Below are 20,636 nucleotides of genomic sequence, written 5' to 3'. Positions count from 1 at the left end.
TAGAAATAATTTCGCCCCAGGGAGTAAGTTATCGACACGTACAGCTCTGGTAGAAACAACTCCTTGTAAGATGCCTCGCTGTATGCCACTCCGTGGGAAACAAGTAGATCAACATTTTCAAGGGAAAGCGGATCCGAGTATGCAATCTTTTCCTTCAAGGCCTGATTCTTTCTGACTTCTTCAGGAAACAATGCAACATCCTGTTCGTCGATAGTACGCAAGAAAACAAGTTCCTTTACATCATCCAACGGTAGCTCCGAGCTTTTCCGTGACAGCAAAGTAAACAAACGCAAGGAAACTGCCTCGTCGTCCTCGGTTATACCATACTTCTCTGGAAAGTTTTCAGAAAGTGATTTTTCTCCATTGCCTTGGAAATCGTTTGTTTGTATTTCGCACAGGCTGTGAAGTAGATTTCGAGCGCGTTGAAAGTGATCATCCGCGACTTTCTCGTTAAATGGTTTTTCCTGAGTGCAGACGAAACCGACGAGCTCCGACAAACGAGCTAATGCAATTGACGTGCGGGCGTCTTCATTCCTCGTGTTTCCCGACAGCTGCAGAAATTTATTAGCATGTTCACGCATGAGACGCTGCAGGAAATCTCCTTTTGAAAAGCGATTATCCTTGCTGAAATGCTTCGCGAGTATTCCAGCCAATCTGCAGGGGAGATTTGCACGCTCCTTCTCATCGATCAACTCACTGATCACATACTTTGTGAAACTGTTTAAAGAAAAGAAACGAATGCCCTTTTCAACAGTAATGCGAAGAAATGGCTTGAGCTGACTTTTGACATGGAATAGCTTGATCATATTCTCCTTTCGTGAGCCCGAGGACAACTGACCAATCAAAAGGAATTCTGGAATCATGTGATGATAGATCAGAGATACACAAGCAATAGTGCGGAGAATGGAGCCATCAACCTTTTCTAAACATGCGTACACGCTTGAGAAAAGTGTCTTCCCATGGTGGTCTAATTCAGTTCTACGAACATCCTCTTTCACTCTGTCATACTGAAACTCCAGATATTCATGAGCGAGAAATCCATACTCCATCATGTACCATTTGGCAACTGACAGACCAAGGATATTCCAACCAAAATGTTCGCAAAGTTTCGGGATATCTTCAGGGTTCTTAGTGTGGACGTCTTTAAGAAACGTTTCGGCCTCCTTAAACTCCTCCACTGCAATCCTTTTCGCTTCATCAGGTTCCAAAAAGACTTCCTTGCTTACGATTATAATGTAAATGGATTTCCTGATACTCCAAAGCTTCGTGAACCATCTTGGACGATTAAGGGCTGAGCCTTTTAGCTTGCTCGAGTTGTCCAACAGAAATATTATTTTCTTCTCCGTGGCTTGCTTGTTGATAGTTTCAAATAATTGATCATAGGATACACCAAGTTTTCGGGCTAAGTTGGTTAAAGAGGCGACGATGCTATCTTCAGCTTCAGATACATCTAAGAACCAGCGAATGAAAAATTTCTGCTTGTTCAACTCGATAAAATGTTCCGCTATTGAGGTTTTTCCCGTTCCTGTCGGACCATGCAGCAAAACAGGTTCACCTTTTTTAATTTCTTGAACTTCAGCGTCGATACTCTCTCTTTCAAAGTATTCAAATTGCAGATCTTCGCACGTGCTTATGGGACCTAAAATAGTTGATTGGGATCAAATTTTTAGATTTTGAGTTCAAGCTCAACAAATCCGGCATAACGGATCGCTCTAATTTGGACGTCAATGCATTATCTTTATGCTTTTACAAAAATCTATATAATTTTAACCCCAGCAACTTTAGTTAGCTCAGTATATAGCATTATATACTCCCACTGTTTGCTTATATTATATTCATACTTACTTTCATCCAAATCAAATGGTCCTGTCCCTTCGGATTTGGCCTCCGAGACGTTGGTACCTTTGAAAGAATTTCCACCGATGCTTGGTCGTGTGCGGGAAAAATCCGCTCCTTCGACCCGTGAATAATGTACATTTGTTTTAATCCACGCACTACATGTAAGACTTGACTCCATCAGATAACTGTGCACAATTGATGTGGAATTGAATGTTGAGCCAGACAGCTTTGCCTGCGATAGATCTGCAAAGAACATGCAGCAACTATTAAATATGCACTCTTTAAGGGAAGATCCTCTGAACACGGCGTGGCTCAAATCCGTTCTAGTAAGATCTGCTCCGGACAATTTTGAAACTCTAGCTTGTGAATGTCGACGAAAGACGGGTTGTAGGATATGATCTTCAGGAAGGGAGAACATGTTTTTCAAGAAGTTGGACAACGAGGGAACTGCTTTCAGATTGTCGGCAAAGGAATTCAAAACTTTGGGACATCGCACCAAAATATGGACTGGAATGTAATCCGAATGCTCTGGAGGATTATTCTCCCTGCACACTGTGCTATATTCATCATCGATACTTGATCCAACAAAATATATCCCTTGGATGAACTCCTCGTCCGAACATTTGCTACATGACTCTTTCAGCTTTCCCACTCTGCGATTTTCTTCAATCTCATCGACACCAGACTTCATTTCAAGAAACTCAGAGCGATATCCATACTTCTGAGCGTTACAACCTTTCTTGACTTTAAACAGAAATTTTCCATGATCCCCACGACGCAATCCAGGCTTTCGAAACAAACTAAAAGCTGACCATTCCTTATCATTTTCAATTTTGAATTTTTCATTATTCTTCAATTTTCCGTCTTGTAGCACCTTCCTTAGCAATGTATCCCTTTCAAACTTCTCATCACCCTTGAAATCCAACATCAATTCGACCGCACATTTAGCCAAGATTTTTACTTGGCGTTCACATTTCAAAACGTTTAACTGGTACTCAAAAATGCGAGAAAGTTCGTTTGCAGCATCTCTAACTATCGATACTAAATAGAAAGGGAATTCCTCGTGTGTAACCAGCTCGACCTTTTGAGCACGATTTTTTTCCTTTTTTTGATTATATTTTCTTACGGCATTGGAATCAAAATTATTATGGCTCCAGCAATTGAAATACCGCCCGAGAGTGCGGCACTCGCTGCAAAAGCGGTGCAACCAGCAACAATGCCCAATCCGGCAATTGAAATAGTTGCCCCATCTTCGAATTTCTGCACTAAGTTTCCACTTAATGAGCGCCTTGCCTCGTCGCTTACTTTTTCCAGTTTGTTCAGAAATTGTGCTTCAATCTCTTTCACAAATACTTCACAGAGATGCAAGACCTAAATGAAGACATTATGTTTGCTGCTTGGACAGAATTTTGAGAGAATGCACCTTTCCAGGGATTATTTTCCGAAACCAATTATAATTTGCACCCCTTATAAGGTAAAGCAAACTGAAAATCTAATAAATTGGGAGCGGAGGATAGAATGTTGATGCCCCAAAATACAGAAATGCAAATGATCTGCATGCATTTTAAAGTCTTCGCTTTCAAATAACTTAGCATCAAATGTGGTATAACAACTGCCTAAAATACACAAAATAGAAGTGTTTTTGTCTATTTTAGGAATTTTTATACCACATTTGATGCTAAAATGAATTTTAAAGATCTCAGAATTGAAATATTTCATGTAAATATAATATACCCCTAATTTTCCAAAACACATGTGCTTGGAAAGAGCACGACCTGGTTAAAGGGACATGCTCTTGTACCTCAAAGGACTCGCATAGTGATTTTCGATCGCCATTACTCATTTTTATTTAGCAGCTGCTATGATACAACGCTGTTGCTATGATACAACGCTGTTGCTATGATACAAAGCTGTTGCTATGATACAACGCTGTTGCTATGATACAACGCTGTTGCTATGATACAACGCTGTTGCTATGATACAACGCTGTTGCTATGATACAGCGCTGTTGCTATGATACAATGCAAAACTTATATATTAAATATTCAACAATATCTTATCGATAAGTGGGTAATTTTTTGTATACTTATTTACAAAATTGATTATTATAATTGTGTTTGTGTATAATCGGACTGTATCTGTGTATCAGATTGTGGTAGTTGTTATAAAATAAAAACAATCGCAATATCGTCTTGCTCAAATTGAGCGACTCTGATCTAAATAATGAACTGAAAACTGAACCGCATGAGCCCACACACCTCACCGCTTACCGGCGCCCTACATTTCTGGCCATATCATGTAAGCAATTTTTTGATGAAAAATTTACTGAAATTTACCCTCCTCTTTTGACGATTCCCTGGAACGTCCAACCACATATGGTGAGGATCAGGAGGATCGTTTTGTCCTGTACAAAATTAAAAGTTACAGCAAATAAAACAAACAAGAGAAAGAACAGCTCGCCTGCAGATAAAGCAAGGGTCAGCTTAAAGCTAGGAGTGTGTGGAGGATCGTGTATATGTTTGTGCAAAAGGATGGATGCTTACGTGCATATTTGGAGACAAACTTCATCTGTATACAACAAAGATTATGTACTCTTCTTTGAATTTTAAATTGCCTTCTTAAATTTTTGTTGCTGCATTATGACAATTAGTAGCTGCTGATGAAATGCATGGTTAAACAACGATTTCAATACCCACTTAGTTTTTCCCAAAATTTTCATTTAAGCTTGCAAATTCACTTAAAATCTGATCTTCCCCAAGCTTGTCATGGTGGCAAGGGTAAAGCAATCCCTTAAATTAAACACCATTCTCTTCAGTTCATCCTTATAAACCATTACCTGAAACAGGTCGACCGACATCCGGTAATCCAGCCATCAATGTTATGCTATTCAAACCTTAAAGCAAAAAAGAAGATGGTGCCAATCATCATCTATACTGCAGATGTGTAAATAACGCTCCAGATGTGATGTACAGAGTTCACTGATTGATATTGGTGCTCACTTTAACCGTTTTACACCAAAGCATTGGCGCTGATATTGTTGAGCTTATTGAATATGGCACTTTATCACCCCGCAATAGAGCATGCATGAATAGACAAGTTTGTAAAGATTGTAAACAACGTTTTGAGTTGCTACCTATGACGTCCCAATTACGCCACCGCATAATTATAATAGCGTATAAGCCGACATAATAGCAAATAAATAAACTATTTTAATTAGCAAAAACAGTGTGAGAGGAGAGCATTGATAGAGATTCTATGGTAGTTTTTTATCATAACAAATCAAGACAGCTACTAAATTATATAGAAAATAAGTACGTTTCAACATCTAACCAGAGAGGAGCGTAGCAACGTCTTGACTTCAAAGAAACGCTTGCAGTTTGCTATAACAACTGCCTAAAAAACTTCTCGAAGTCTCTGAAGGTTATACAAACCTTAGAAATTCACCACATTTAATGCACAGTTGATTTAAGCCAAAACTACCCTTTAATGCACAGTCGATTTAAGCCAGAGTTACCCAAAATTCGCATCTTTCCCCTTTTCCTAAACTACGAAACTCTAGTTTATATATTATATTCATTCAGAATCACATAGAGATCCAAAGTAGCGTTAATTATTTACTAGGTATGCAATGTAAACAAAGCGCCTGTCTACAATTACGTAACTCACAGAATTTTTGAAAATATAGACGAGAAAGTTATTAAGCCCAAATTATTCAACATTGGTTGAGGAAGAAAGCCTTTATAAGCATATTATCTGCCTAATAACTCAAAGCAGTAGCGAAAAATCTTGTCCTATCTTTACATAGCGATTTTATTCCGAACTTCAAGAGATGAAATTTTCACAACACGGTTATAAAGCACATTTACACTGTATATGCATAATATTTCGATTGCCCAAAAGTTATTTAAATTTTATATAAATACCAAGGCAATTTTCTCCGATTTTACTATACGTTCAATTTTAAGTTAATCGAACTGATAAAATGAGATGAAAAAAATTTGAAAAACCTGAATGATGTTCCAAATTTAACCGCGTATACCAAATCAATAATAAGTTTCCTACCAGAGTTGCCAAGGCAGAAAGTAAAACGATTACCTTTTGTAATTTGTAACTTTTCTTTTCCCTGGCCCTTATTTTGCAGACAAAACGAGAATTGATGACGTCTAGTGAATATGTAGATCGAATAGACTGGGTATTACTTCACACGCAAGCCACGATAGACAATTCCATGTCGGTATTCTGTATGCATTCGTTCTGAAAACCACTTTCATTTTGTTCATAGTTGGACAATGACAATATTTAATTGCATTCCAATCTCAGCTGTTATCCGGTAGATAACATCTTGTCCATATAAAGCCCACCCGCGTCAGCAACATAGCCAACAGGAAGATAAATGTTTTTTGAGACAATACGCACTACAGTTCGTCTCAACACGAAACGTACAATGTAATAAAACTTAAGAGGAGATATTTCAGTTTCTATGTCGCGTAATATATGCTCAAAACCTCAGTTATATCTTCATGCAACAGCACTAAAATTTTCAGCATTAAAAATGTTTTGCAAACCTGAAAAGCATCCACAAAGTATGTTTACTGTATAATCTCAAAATATTGTGAAAATGAAAAGAATTCTCGGGATACGCCGGGAAGGAAATGACACTTGAATCGAAGCTTCTTTTGTATTCATTTCAGTTATAATGGCGTTGACATTATAACATCGTTGATAGCCGCCGCATTTTATTTTTTAGTAACTCCTTTGTTTGGTGTTTTGCATTCACCAAATACAGTTCAAAACTTAGTTCAAATTTTTACACTAGTTTAAACTAGTAACAAATTTTGAGTGGTACGCCAAAAAGATTTTAGGTTTTGAGCGTTTTCCCGCCAAAATACGCGACAATAAAAATCTCCTCTTAATAATTTAAATTAGTTTTTAGCAAATCAGCACCGGGCGGAATCCTAGCCTTTCCTGCGAACTGATTGGCTGGAGCACCGGGCGGAATTTTACGGTTTCTGAAACCACAGTCCGGAATCCTATATTTTATGCTTGAGCGAAAGCGTATTTGTTTTGTTTTTCTAAAGATTTATTCGCAAACTTTTGACTTTTTTATTTTTAAATAATTTATAGACCATAATCATTATCACGATAAATTGAAGTTGATATGAAACCAATAAGGTTTTGATTGTGTATGTTTTTGTCGCCATTGCCGAGTCTACCTACACAATGATAATAGGACCGGACGCCGCTTTTTGTTAAAAAATAAACACGTTATTTACCTTTTTGGTCGGTCCGGATAAAAGAGTAGTTCTCCTCGGTCTCAAGACATTTTGATATATCGGGAAAATATTTCTCTATCCGAACCTCGCAGCCGATAAATGACATATATTCGTTAACCTTTATGGAGTATGTCAGTAATAACTTTATTTATTTCTAACAGCAAGATTGGAGGAATCATGTGCGTTTTCTTGTCGTGCTTCCAAGTTCCATCCCGGAAATCGTTTGTTCAAAAACAGTTGAAGGGAACCAACTATCGAAGCTTTTGTCACCTACAAAATGGTACAGTAAACTGAGATTGGGTAACACATTTACCTCATTAATATATTTTGGATATCTATCATTCAAATAAAATTATATGCCGCTTTGTTCCATGAAATTAGATGATATTCATGTTATATAGTTTGTATAACTAAAGGCGCGGTTACACTAATCTATACAATTTTTCCTTGCGACTTGCAATGCAATTTCAGTGAGGGATGTTAGTTAGTAAGGAGTGCTCGAAATGTTGAGAGAAGTCAGCAGAGCGTAATAAAAGGCTGTGTTTGGCAACTTTAGATGTCTCAGAAGATGATTAGATGAATTGCATTGCAAGTTGCAAGAAAGATTGCATAGTGTAAGTGCCTTTAAGTTGGGACCATTGAACTGTAAACAAACTGGAACAATAACTCTGGGGGGGGGGGGAATTGAAGCCAGTGCTTTTTACTTTTTCTGAGTTTTGAGCTGAAATCCTTGACGCCAAATGTTGAGCCGTATATGAAATTAAAGCTAATAAAACGTTATATTTCGTGTAGAAATTTCGAGACTTTAGCTTAAAGGGAAATATCTAAAAAATATTTGAAAATACAGTGCGCATATAGCCTATACTCCCACCGGTTCGAAACGCAGAGTAGATTTAATAAGTAGCGCGAAACCAAATTCGCCTAATGATAATGCAGGATATTTCTTTGGCATTTAGCGGGAGAGCAACTGCAAAGACGTCATACCATTAATTTAAATTGCGAGTAAAAGGTGATTTTTTAAAAATGTTTTGCATGTTTTGCAGACGTATACAAAAACGTAGGCTATACTAATTCCTCCAAATAAGTACTCTCCAAAGAAGAAATAGTATAAAAAGTTGAGTGAAGTGCCGAAAATCATAATTGGCTTACCCACAACTTTTACATGTTTCAATTTTGTTTGCTCGAACAACATCTTATACTGAGTAAAATCTTCAGATATTTGAGGATATTCACCATCGTGAGAAAAAGATCCCTATTTCAGCGTTTTATTACCGCTTTAGTTTCCGCTTTCAATTTCCATCTCCGCGAATCAGTTTCAGCGTTTAATCCCTACCCCATTATTTGCGTTTTTACATATATATTCTACCCCTACCCTATTATTTGCGTTTTTACATATTTATTTTACCATTATTTGCATTTTTACATACTCATTTTACCCGTTCCTCGTGCTGCAAAATAAAGTCATTCTATTGGATGAACACTCTCGGCCTGACAGCGCAACATTGCTTCTGATTGGACGAGCATAGTAATTTGAATAATATGATTAATTCTTTCCTTTCATTTCTGATGTCTAGGCTCAGGAGGAGAGAATTAATCATATTATTTAAATTAATATGAACATCCAATCAGAAGCGTTGTTGAGCTGTCAGGCCGGGAGTGTTCATCCAATAGGATGACTTTATTTTGGAGACACGAGGAGCGAGTGAAATGAATATTATGTGCTTTTGATTCCAGTTTGAGACATCACTTCAACGCTGGTCTTCGAAGAATAAAGATGAGTCTCCTCCATGCCAAGAAAATTTCAACGGAAATTGCTATCAGATTGCCATCGTCTTCAGCAGAAGAGAATTTTAATAGAAGTTTACTATCTCTGACAGACTGTCGTATACCAGGTATAGTATGTCTTTCCCTTTGCGTGTTTTATCAGCTTGTTTCATCGTGAGCTTTTGGGCTGAGGTTCCACGTGTCTTTAGTTCACGTCTTGTAATGCCTCTCTCGTAGTGTTCCTGTTGTGTTCAGCTTCAAATACAAACTTGTATAACACTAACGTTGCTTTTTATTCCTTTTGTGCAGAATTTTGACGAATTAAAACAAGTTAAACGATGAAATTTTTGAACAAGAGATGACGACCGATGAAAGGTGGCTGAACTGGTTCAAGATAACTCGCCTTTGAAGAAGGAAGCACGTCCAGGCTTTTTCTGGGGAATATTGATGATATAAGAAAGGTAATATACGCTAAATCTTACCGTTGAGCCGCTAACCTTCGCTCTAACCACACGCAAATTACGTTTGAATTGAGTTCTAAAGACCTCAGCAGTGAACTAATGGTGCCTTTTATTCTTCCAGGTGGAGTTTGAGAGCTTAAAACGAAACTAAATGAAGTGAAGTGAGCTAGAAGTCCGTTACCGTAGCTGAAATTGCCCGAGACGACTCGCGTTTGACGCGATGAATTGTGGCTGAAATGGCTCAAGATAACTTCGCCTTCGAAGAGAAAGCACGTTTAAGCTTTCTATGGGGACTTGTTGATGATATGAGAAAGGTAATATACGCTAAATCGTATGTGAAACGCTAACCTTTGCTCTAATCGCACGCAAATTACCTTTGAATTAAGTTCTAAAAACCAACTGACCAGTAAACTAAGATTGCCTTTTGTTCTTCCAGGTGGAGTTTAAAAGCTAAACCAAACCGAATATAGAAATAAGCTAGGAAAGAAAACCCATAGCTGAAATTCCCCGAGATGACTCGCGTTTAAAGAGACGGCAAGTCCAAAGCTGCTCTTCAACACTTGTTGCTGAAATGAACAGGTAATTTTGGGTCTATTTTATTCAAAATAGGATGAAAAACTTGAAACGCTTGATCAGGCATCATGCGCTCTCTCAACTGAATAATCACCGCAAGTTTTCTCCCGATATTTAAGCTCCCTTTATCGAAGGTAAATCCTTGAAATCGTTGTCTATAACAAGCATTCTTTTGGTTTTATTGCAGGTAGCGATTTAGCGGGTCAAGCTATTTAAAACGACGACAAAACCTGTTCATAATAAAACGTGAGTATTAAGCAATTAAACGTTTATAGATAAACCGAACAATGGGGAGTTTATGCATGATTCAGGTCAAGAACGACACCGACCGCCGCATGATAATTTAATGGCAAGGAAATACTTGAAATCCCAGAGGGATTTTATAGATTTTGTTTCGGATCTGTTTACAATCTCGATTTTACGCGTGTTTCTTCTCAATAACTGTAGTTTGCTTATTTCTTTAATTTTATTTCAGGTTGATGGGCTGTGTTGAGCTATTACCGACAACCCAAATCGACGGCAAATCTACGTCAAAAGTAGGCAATCTCGACGGTAAATCTACGCCTAATGTAGGCAACTTCGACGGCAAATCTACGCCTAATGTAGGCAACCTCGACGGTAAATCTACGCCTAATGTAGGCAACCTCGACGGTAAATCTACGCCTAATGTAGGCAACCTCGACGGTAAATCTACGCCTAATGTATGCAACCTCGACGGCAAATCTACGCCTAATGTAGGCAACCTCGACGGTAAATCTACGTCTAATGTAGGCAACCTCGACGGCACTCTACGCCTAATGTAGGCAACCTCGACGGCAAATCTACGCCTAATGTAGGCAACCTCGACGGCAAATCTACGCCTAATGTAGGCAACCTCGACGGTAAATCTACGCCTAATGTAGGCAACCTCGACGGTAAATCTACGCCTAATGTAGGCAACCTCGACGGCAAATCTACGCCTAATGTAGGCAACCTCGACGGTAAATCTACGCCTAATGTAGGCAACCTCGACGGCACTCTACGCCTAATGTAGGCAACCTCGACGGCAAATCTACGCCTAATGTAGGCAACCTCGACGGCAAATCTACGCCTAATGTAGGCAACCTCGACGGTAAATCTACGCCTAATGTAGGCAATCTCGACGGCAAATCTACGCCTAATGTAGGCAACCTCGACGGTAAATCTACGCCTAATGTAGGCAACCTCGACGGTAAATCTACGCCTAATGTAGGCCAATTCGACGCCATAACTACGCCAAATTGACGCCAAACAGCAACGCATCAGCGATGCCCGAGCATCGTACAGGTTAGAGTAGCCTGGTGGTCAAAAAATGTGCATGCAGGGGTTAGTCTGTGCATGATTAACTTAACGAAGTTAACTAATTTAATTAACGAACTTAAGTTAAATAAAGTTTTAAGTTCAGTTAACTTAGTTCTGGCCACCAGGAACATAGCTAATGCATGATGCATGTGAGCAAACGTTTTTTAAATTCGGTTGAATATTCTAATCGCGGTTTTGCGCTTATAGGACTGCTCGCTTGTGCTTAGGGCTGCGCTAAGGTTTAGGTGATAATTTGCTTGTTAAAACTTAAAAACATCACAACTGTTATATATACCATATTTCAACATAAGAAATGGCTAAAAAGCCATACACACTAACACAAATCACAGCCACCAATGGCAGACATAATCCCGTAGGTTCTTTTCCTCTTTCTCTATCTTGTCCTGATTGAAATCATCTTCGGCTCTTGAAATCCGGTCAATTGCGGCTTTCGGAATTAACATTGTAAAATGATAACTAGTATAGGGTCACTATTCGGTCTGGTTGTAAAATTATTTGTATGTAAATACGTTTTTGATTTCTCAGCAAACATTGTAAATATACGATTATATCTTGCCTTACTATATTCTGTAATTGAACATATAATATTGTGTATACTTATGAAAAAACATGATTTATATCAAAAATGAACAGATACAAAACATCTTGCACTATACCTCAAGTACTGTAGTTTCACATAAAATAGACACGCACACGAGTAAATACATTGCAAACCATGGCCTATAATGGCTTCTAGTTTATATCTGTTATCTCTTGCATTCACTAAAGGCTATACAGTTAATATTCAAGCCAGAAACATTGATCTTACATATCTTATACTGTCTTGCTGTTCTGAAATACATGAATTTATGCAATCAAAGTTAACACACAGTCACACACATAACACACACATGCATTTTATAACAATGTGTGCATATATAAAAAAACATGCTCTCAATTAATGAATTTGAATTTACTTAAGAAAATAAGGGGAGGAAGGATGGGGGGTGCATGCTGTTATATACCTTTAAACGATATGTGCCTTATTTCTACTATAGTTAGAAACCAATTACGAGACAAACATTGGCAGTGGCATTGTAACTTTATTATTTTTCCAAGGTCTCTGTGAGATTTCCAGTCATTTAGCTTCGTCGAGCAGTGCTTATGAGAAGTAAGGCGCCACTTTTTGTTTTTACTGTTTGACTTTGCTATGTGGTTCGAAGTGTTAGCAGGTATCTTGGGATATCTAATAACGTTGCAGTGTTATTTTCATCGCTGATTCTATAAGAGCAGCTTGCTTTGGCTTTATGCTTTAGCTCTAAAAGTTTTCAAACCAGTTTTTCAAAGAAAAGAATGTAATCCTGTGGCTGTTTCTATAAGAGCAGCTTGCTTTGGCTATATGCCTTGGCTCTAAAAGTATTAATCTGAATTGTACTCCTGGTGCTGTCTCTATAAGGGCAGCTTGCTTTGGGAATATCCCTTGCATGGTTCAAAAAAAAGTTGACTGAATTTCTTGAAAAAAAAATATTTACTTACACTCGATGCTGCCCTTGGTTTCGACACTTTAAATTGTTGCTTTGGCTATATGCCTCATGCAGCCTCAAAAATATAAAGTCAATATCTTGTATTTTTTTCTAAACCTTGTTTCTACAAGGGCAGCATGCTCTGGCTATATGCCTCGGCTCTACAATGTGCAATGAAGTTTTCAAGGACAATTGGTATACCTTCATGCTGTTTCTATAAGGGCTCATGAAATATCTTCAAGTTAACTCGATTCTTGAAAATGCACAGTTTGACAGCTTAAAACGAAACTATTAGGAACACTGCCTATGATTTGTCAGCAGAATAATTTTAGCTTTTGGACGAACGTAACTTGAATCTAAGTGCTCTGAACTCGGGCATTTTTGAGTATATTAATATATTAGGTCCTCGTTCTTATTTAAGCTTTATTCAGTACTCTACTATAGTAAGTGGGTTAAGTCTATAAAGAACAAAAAAACACATAACTTAGAAACACTAACTTACATGAATGCATGTTTTACTGATCAGTCTTGGCATTAAGAAACGCAATAGTACACTGTAAAAAGACATGCACAATTTATACAATTTATGTCGAACATTTAACCTGCACTGTTTTATAAATTTAAATGTCATCTTAAACGCACCTACTTTGTAACCGGTTTAAGATATAATAGTTTTCGTAAATGTCTTCGTATAATAATGTACTATGTGAAGAAAACACACACGCTTTGTAATACATTTAGTGAAGTATTAATAAAAATAGGGCCAAAATTGTCCGTCTCCTCTCTCTTGATTTCAATATCTTAAAACTCGCACACACACTTTGTTGTAATACATGACTTTGTTTTAATAAAATCTCAAACTTGTGTACTCTGTGTTTGATTTCCGGCTTTCGGTGAGGGTTTTTCTCCAGGCACTCTGGTTTCCCTCGTAAAAAAACAGTGTCCGTGTGTTCGGAGCCGCGTTTACGGTTGGTGTTCCATACGAAATATGAACTTTTCACGAGTAAAATTGCATGAACGCTAAACATTTCTGTTGACTATTTATATCCCATTATACTGGATAAAAAATGGAGAATGTTTTCGCAACCCAGTAGACTTTTTAACGTCTGACGTAAATGCCCTCAGAATAAAAAACATAATGGTCTAATGGAAGCTGACTTGTACACACGGTTACTGGGTTCAATTCCCGGAACACTGCTTTTTGTCGCAATGAACTGCATGTTTTCCAATTAAAGCATGCAAAGCTTCGTCTTTAGACTATAATTTCATTTGACGGGTAGTCGATGAGCACTTTACTGATTTTGAAAGACGCGTGATACAGCCACATGAAAATGCAATAAGTGTTCTTCAAGAGTTCAAGATGTTCTCTTAATCACCACCTCATCCGTATCATTTGGCTAATTCTCAAGATTAGGACGCCATGGTTGTATATCAATGCGAACGAAGAGACAATGCTAATGGCTATAAAGTGATGCTGGAGATTCCTTGGCAACAAAATGATGCGAGCTGTTAAATCCTTACCTTACTTCCTGCACCTACTGTGAAGGTGCTTCCTTCTACTAAGAACCAGCGCACGTACACTGAGATAACCGGCATTTTAACTTAATTTAAATAAATATTCTTTTTAAACTGATCATATTTGTACTGGTGTATGGCATCTTATTCCCTTTTCACGATCTCTGTTGCTGCCATGCTAGTCTTCCAGGACGAAATCTGACAAGCAGCCCAAGTTAATTCTGAAGATGATATGAATGTAATGTCATTGTTTCAGCAGTGATGTGCCCTACGGGAATCGTGTGTTTAAAGTTTTTGTTCATGAGGTTAACGAGTACTCCGGTTCCTCTTGACTCAAGGTTTTCAAATAATCACTCTGCACTTGACTGTATTGTTGTAATAAAAATAAACAAATAAGCCAAATTTTAAAAAAGCTTGAGGCGAATATTTGTCATTAACTACTTGTAAACTATTCCTTCAAAGGCTTTGCTTTGTAGTTTTCTAAATAAACATTTTAATGCTGTTGTATTCTTTGATTTGGGTGCCCTAAGGGAATGTTCTTGTTGGGTTGATTTAAAAACGCTGTCCACAAAAGGTAAAAGAAAATCGTAATTTAGCATAGTTAGCATTACTAACTGTTGAAAAAGCCTAGTTTGATAACGGTGTAAGTGTTCATGTACTGACATTACAAATACATGGCAATACCTGACAGATTTTTTCAGTAACAATGGACACTTTGTTTCATTTTGTTAGTTATTCTATCTAGTTTAAAGAATATAAAAAGGCAACTGAATTATTTCTTTCGTCTGGCCTAAGAAATAGGCTTTTCCCTAGCCTTTATTCTGACTTACGCTGTTCACGTATTCTCGTACAAATTTGAACGGTTTAATCTTTAAGATCAAATCAACAATAATCAAAATCTCACTGTTTTAATAAATATATACCTTCTTGAAAACTCATTAGTCGTTACCATGCGTTAGCTTTCTCCCCGTAGTAATAACTGCATGGCGTAGATGATCCATAAGTGCTTTGACCTGCAGTTCAACAATGCTTCTGAATAAACGATCAGAATTCTACCCTTAAATAAATGGGACCAACCATAGAAAAGTGATCTATAATATGCAACATTAGACAAGCAAATATTGAAAATAAAAATGTACAAAAATTTAGCGTGATGTTCGAAATGTTTACGAAAATAATTATCAAATACCAGTTTTGCACTGATGCATGAACATCACTTTTGTATGGTCTGACCGAAATACATATCAAACATGCATGTATTGTAATAAATCTTCATTTATATTTACTATTATTTAACGACTTATTGCATTGCATACACTTGCAGAAGTCGGAAAAATACTTATAAATTATAATTAATGTCGGAAGAAAAAATGCACTAATAATGCTAACCGTAGCTTGTGAAGAAAAATTTTAGGCAGATTTAGACAAACAATACCGGCGCAATTGTTGATGAAAATCATGAAAACTTCGCGGAGTTTATTGAAACGAAAATACCCTTAAGGCTTCCATGGAAAATGCGTGGCAGCAATCATTGAAACAAAAATTCATATTGGGTCACAACTTACATTTCGCGAACTTTGCCCACAATCGCGTTCAGGGAAGCTCGCACACGCTGGTTCCCAATTCAAGGGACTGTATCTTTCGTCTTTTCGTTTATTCACGTTTAATTCTCTATCTTATTACATTCAATTTTCGGTTCTAACAATTAACAATCTATTCACGATCAGTTCACAATCTATTGACAATCTACTCACAATCACAATCTCAATCTCTCTCTCATGCAATTTAGCTCTCTATTTATAACAACTGCATGGTGACTCCCTTTTGGCACATACAATTTGCAGTTCCGTTCTCTTTCGCCCACAAGGGAGCATTTTTGCGTTATCTTGTCATAGGTCCATCGTCTGTTCCAACATAATCTTGGCAAAAACAATCTTTTACTTAACAAACAAGTTTAACATAACATTCTACTTGGCAATAAGTCAATAACAACTATTTCACAAAACAAACAATCTAACGTAACATTCTACTTGGCAATAACAACTATTTTACTTTTACGCAACTTTTATGACAATCATCTGTTATAGATTGAATCCATACCAGCAATAGGTAAAACATATTAAACCGTGACATCATCTGTTATCGAATCCGTACCAGCAATAGGTATAACATATTCAACCGTGACATCATCTGTTATCGAATCCGTACCAGCAATAGGTATAATATATTCATCCGTGATATCATCTGTTTTAGAATCCGTACCAGCAGTAGGTATAATATATTCATCCGTGATATCATCTGTTTCAGAATCACTTTCAAAGCAGTTTGTATGAAACTCAGTAGTGCGAAATTTTCCGGGATTTTCGTAGATTTCTGACAATGGTATTACATCTTTCGGCTCCACAGTGGTTTCAATACCTGAATTTCCTGGCCAAGCGTCCTGTTTTAACAAGGCAAAAGAGAGTATATGTCATGACCAAAATTGCATGACATGCACAAACCAGTATAACACTCTTATATCACTCCTTTTCTCATGAACGTGCAAATCAGTTCCTCTTGCAAACGGAATGCAGTAATATATAGGAGCAAGGGTAGCGAATCAGGTCGGACAACAAAAAGAGAAACAAATTTTTGGTAAATTGGCGTTCAATTTTTAACCAAATTCGAATTTTTTCCTATATCCTGATACGAAATGCATTTGGAAAATTTGATAGGAATATATGACTCCTTGGAGGAGGTAATAACTTAAAACAATAGGAATAAAATCTAGCAAATGCAGGGGACGGTTGTTCGAAGGGTTGATAAATCGCTATCCACTGAGAGCCGGAGTGTGAAGCGAAGTTTTATCCAACGCATGCGTGATTTGCGTTCCACGAACTTTATTTATTAAGGTCCGGAAGGAATTTAAATCCACTATCCATGCAGTGGATAAATTCGAAGATGCAAGATAACACTCGAAACAATTACGATACAAAAGAAAATATAATTACGAAAAAAATGCAATATTCCCGCATTTCACTGTGTTTTAACAAAGTTTAACAAATGTAGCTACATGCGTGTACTTATTAGTCACTACTCAAAATGTTTTTCGTCTTTTCGAAGTGCAATCCAGCCATTCACCATTGCAATGCCATATTTGTGGCAGCATGGTGTTTCGCGTTATCTACACCTTGTGCAAATAAAGATTCAACCTACTCCAAGGGAGCCACTAATAGTCTTTGGGCAGGAGGATGTCTAAATAGGAGGTTCTGATTTCTAAATAGAAGGTTTATATATCATATATATCAATAACGTTAAAACAATTATAAATTTAATTCTGATTGATTTCAGTCAAATGTTGCCATACGCTATAAAGTAGCCCTCGCGCGCACATAATTTAATTACACCTGCTTTCAATGGTAGAGAAGCCTTGAAAACCTCATTTAAAACGTGTCGGGGACAATAACGTTAAAACAATTATAAATTTAATTCTGATTGATTTCAGTCAAATGTTGCCATACGCGCACAATAATTTAATTGCACCTGCTTTCAATGGTAGAGAAGCCTTGAAAACCTCATTTGAAACGTTTCGGGGACAGTGGCGTCGCCAGCATCGATAAGTGGTGTCGACATATTCATATATTCATGTTCACAGACCGTTTAAACAATCAATTTGAAATAATGTAAAACACGAATATATGTTAAATCCCTCCCTCCCCACTTATCAAGCTGGCGACGCCACTGGGGATAACGGGGATAACGTATGAACCAAAAGTTATTGCGTACGGTTGAGGTAGTTCTTTGTTTTTTTTCAAGTGAGTCTTTCTGAGTAGTACCAGGAATCTACGACCACAAATAATGTATACCTTATCAACTTCACATGATAAATTTACAATTCCTTCTGGTGTAATATTGACCGGATTTGATAATCTTCGATCCCGATCTTGTCTTTTCAACTTTACCAATAGATAGATAATCAGCCCGATGGTGATCAACAGACATCCACCCATTACATACGATGATATAATAATCATCTTGTTTGAGGTATCTGGCTTTTGTTTCTCTAAATATTATTAGGAATAAGGACTTAGTGAAATCTATACATGCAATTACTAAAATCTAATGATCTCCGAAAACACTAAGACAAGTTTTGGATGGCCGTTGGGTCATTCTATAAACTTTCATCTGCGGCCGCAGTTGTATTATAATAATGAAAACTTTATTTGACTTTTGTTTTTACATAGTACAATTGCAAATCTCACTTTATCAAGGTAATTTACAATCGGCTACTTGAACCACAACTAATATCCTAATATATAACAAAAACAAGAATTTATATCAAATAGACTATATATATATATATATATATATATATATATATATATATATATATATATATATATATATATATATATATACATTACTTTATATAGATAGATTTAGAAGTTCAGATATTTTAAAAAGTTAGTAAGTTTGGATTTTCCCATTCTTTATTGGAATTCTAATGTATAATCTCCTGCATACAAATTACGGTATTTGCAGTTTTTTGATACACCCTGTATTCATCCTGCATTTAAATTTACCTTTTTTAAAGACAGTGCGTATATATCATTGCACGAATCCATACTGAGACAGATGTCATCAATGGCAATATAACCATATGCATTGCCAAATAATTCACCCTGGATAACGAACTACAATTACAAGGTAACAAAGTTGAACCAAAAATATAGGTTAACACATTTTAGCCAATAGGATCAGGTAAAAATATTCAAAATAATAACGAATACATAGAAAACTGTCATCCTGCATCGTGTAAAAAAGTTTTGATCTAAAACTATGATAAAAATATTGCTGTATTTTGTAATGCCTAAAGCAGCTGTTAATCTTATTTCTTACGTGTAAGAAGTTCGCAAAATTATCAGATATTATATATATAGCTATAGTTTATGATATTTTTTATGTGTTTAGTATAATTGAGGTATTATATTTACGTGATTTCATAAGTTAGTTATTTCATAGGTAAGTTTCGTGAAGTTGAAAAGAACTGAATCCTTTACCAGCAGATAGTTTCAGTAAATAATTATAGAATTAAAGTAATTCATTTATTTATTTATTTATTTATTTATTATGCTTTGCCATTTGAATACAACATACAATATTACAAACACGAACAGCACAAAATCAATACAAATGCATGAATATTCACAATAATCGAGGCAGGGTATTGCTACAGCTCACGCCAATTACAGCAGCCCTTTCAAAACAAATAAAACAGACATCATACAATCTCCACACAATATATAGTTCACACTTAGGAAAATCTTCCTCGTGATAGGAGCAGTATAGAATTGTACTCCGAGAGTAAAATGACTGCTCACATCCCACAGGAAGATCCACCTTTAAGGAAATTTACGTGTAACAATGCTGGACATAACGAACACAAGGACACACATTTGAATTAATAGCAGCATGAGTTAGAATTAGACAAATTACGGGACGCGTTACAAGACAAACAAACAGACTTCCAAGTTCTAGGATTTTCGGCGTCATATATATTCAAGGCAGAATGGTAATAGTTATAAAGATCGTTTTTGAATCGACAAAGGCTTATGTTCTTCGTTGTCAGCCCTTTTGGAAGAACATTCCATACTCTTGCGCACCTAGAAAAGAATGACTTCTGGAATGTTACAGTCTTGCACTTTGGTGTGATGAACGTCAAACACGCGGGGTTGGCTGATCGTGTTGATCTCTCCCGGTTCTGAATTGATGGTAGAACACTATCTTTAACTTTTATCATCCCATTGATGCATTTAAAGTAGAACACTAGATCCAAAAATTCGTGCCAATAGCAGAGTGGAATAAGGTCTAACATTTCGAGTCGCCTACTGTAGGTAATGTCGCAGATAAATGGTAGATCCAAGATATACTTGCTCGCGCGCCTCTGAATTCTCTCCGTCCGTTTAATCAGTTCCACAGTTTGTGGCGCCCAGACTTGAGATGCATAGCATAGCTTTGAACGTACAAGAGACAAATATAGAGTACGACGAACCAAGATAGATTTTATATCCAGTGTAGACCTCCTAACGTATCCGAGCATTCTCGTTGATTGAGCACATTGGTATTCAACATGTTTGGACCAAGTCAAATTGGAAGAAGTCCATACTCCTAAATCACGCTCTTGATCGGTGCTTTCTAGGACGGTATCATGTAGTTTGTAGGGATATTCTATTTTCTGATGTTTTCGGGTTATTCGCAAAACTTTACATTTTTCAGCGTTTAATATCAGGTTAACGTTACTAGAAAGTTCTTTAAAATTTGTTAGATCGTCTTGAAGCGAGGATGCATCACACATATTGTCGACTGTTCTAAAAATCTTTGTGTCGTCT

This window comes from Dendronephthya gigantea, unplaced genomic scaffold (assembly GCF_004324835.1).
Source record: "Dendronephthya gigantea isolate DGI-Jeju-01 unplaced genomic scaffold, DenGig_1.0 000166F, whole genome shotgun sequence".
Classification (NCBI taxonomy): Eukaryota; Metazoa; Cnidaria; class Anthozoa; order Malacalcyonacea; family Nephtheidae; genus Dendronephthya; species Dendronephthya gigantea.
This window is presented reverse-complemented; position numbering follows the sequence as displayed.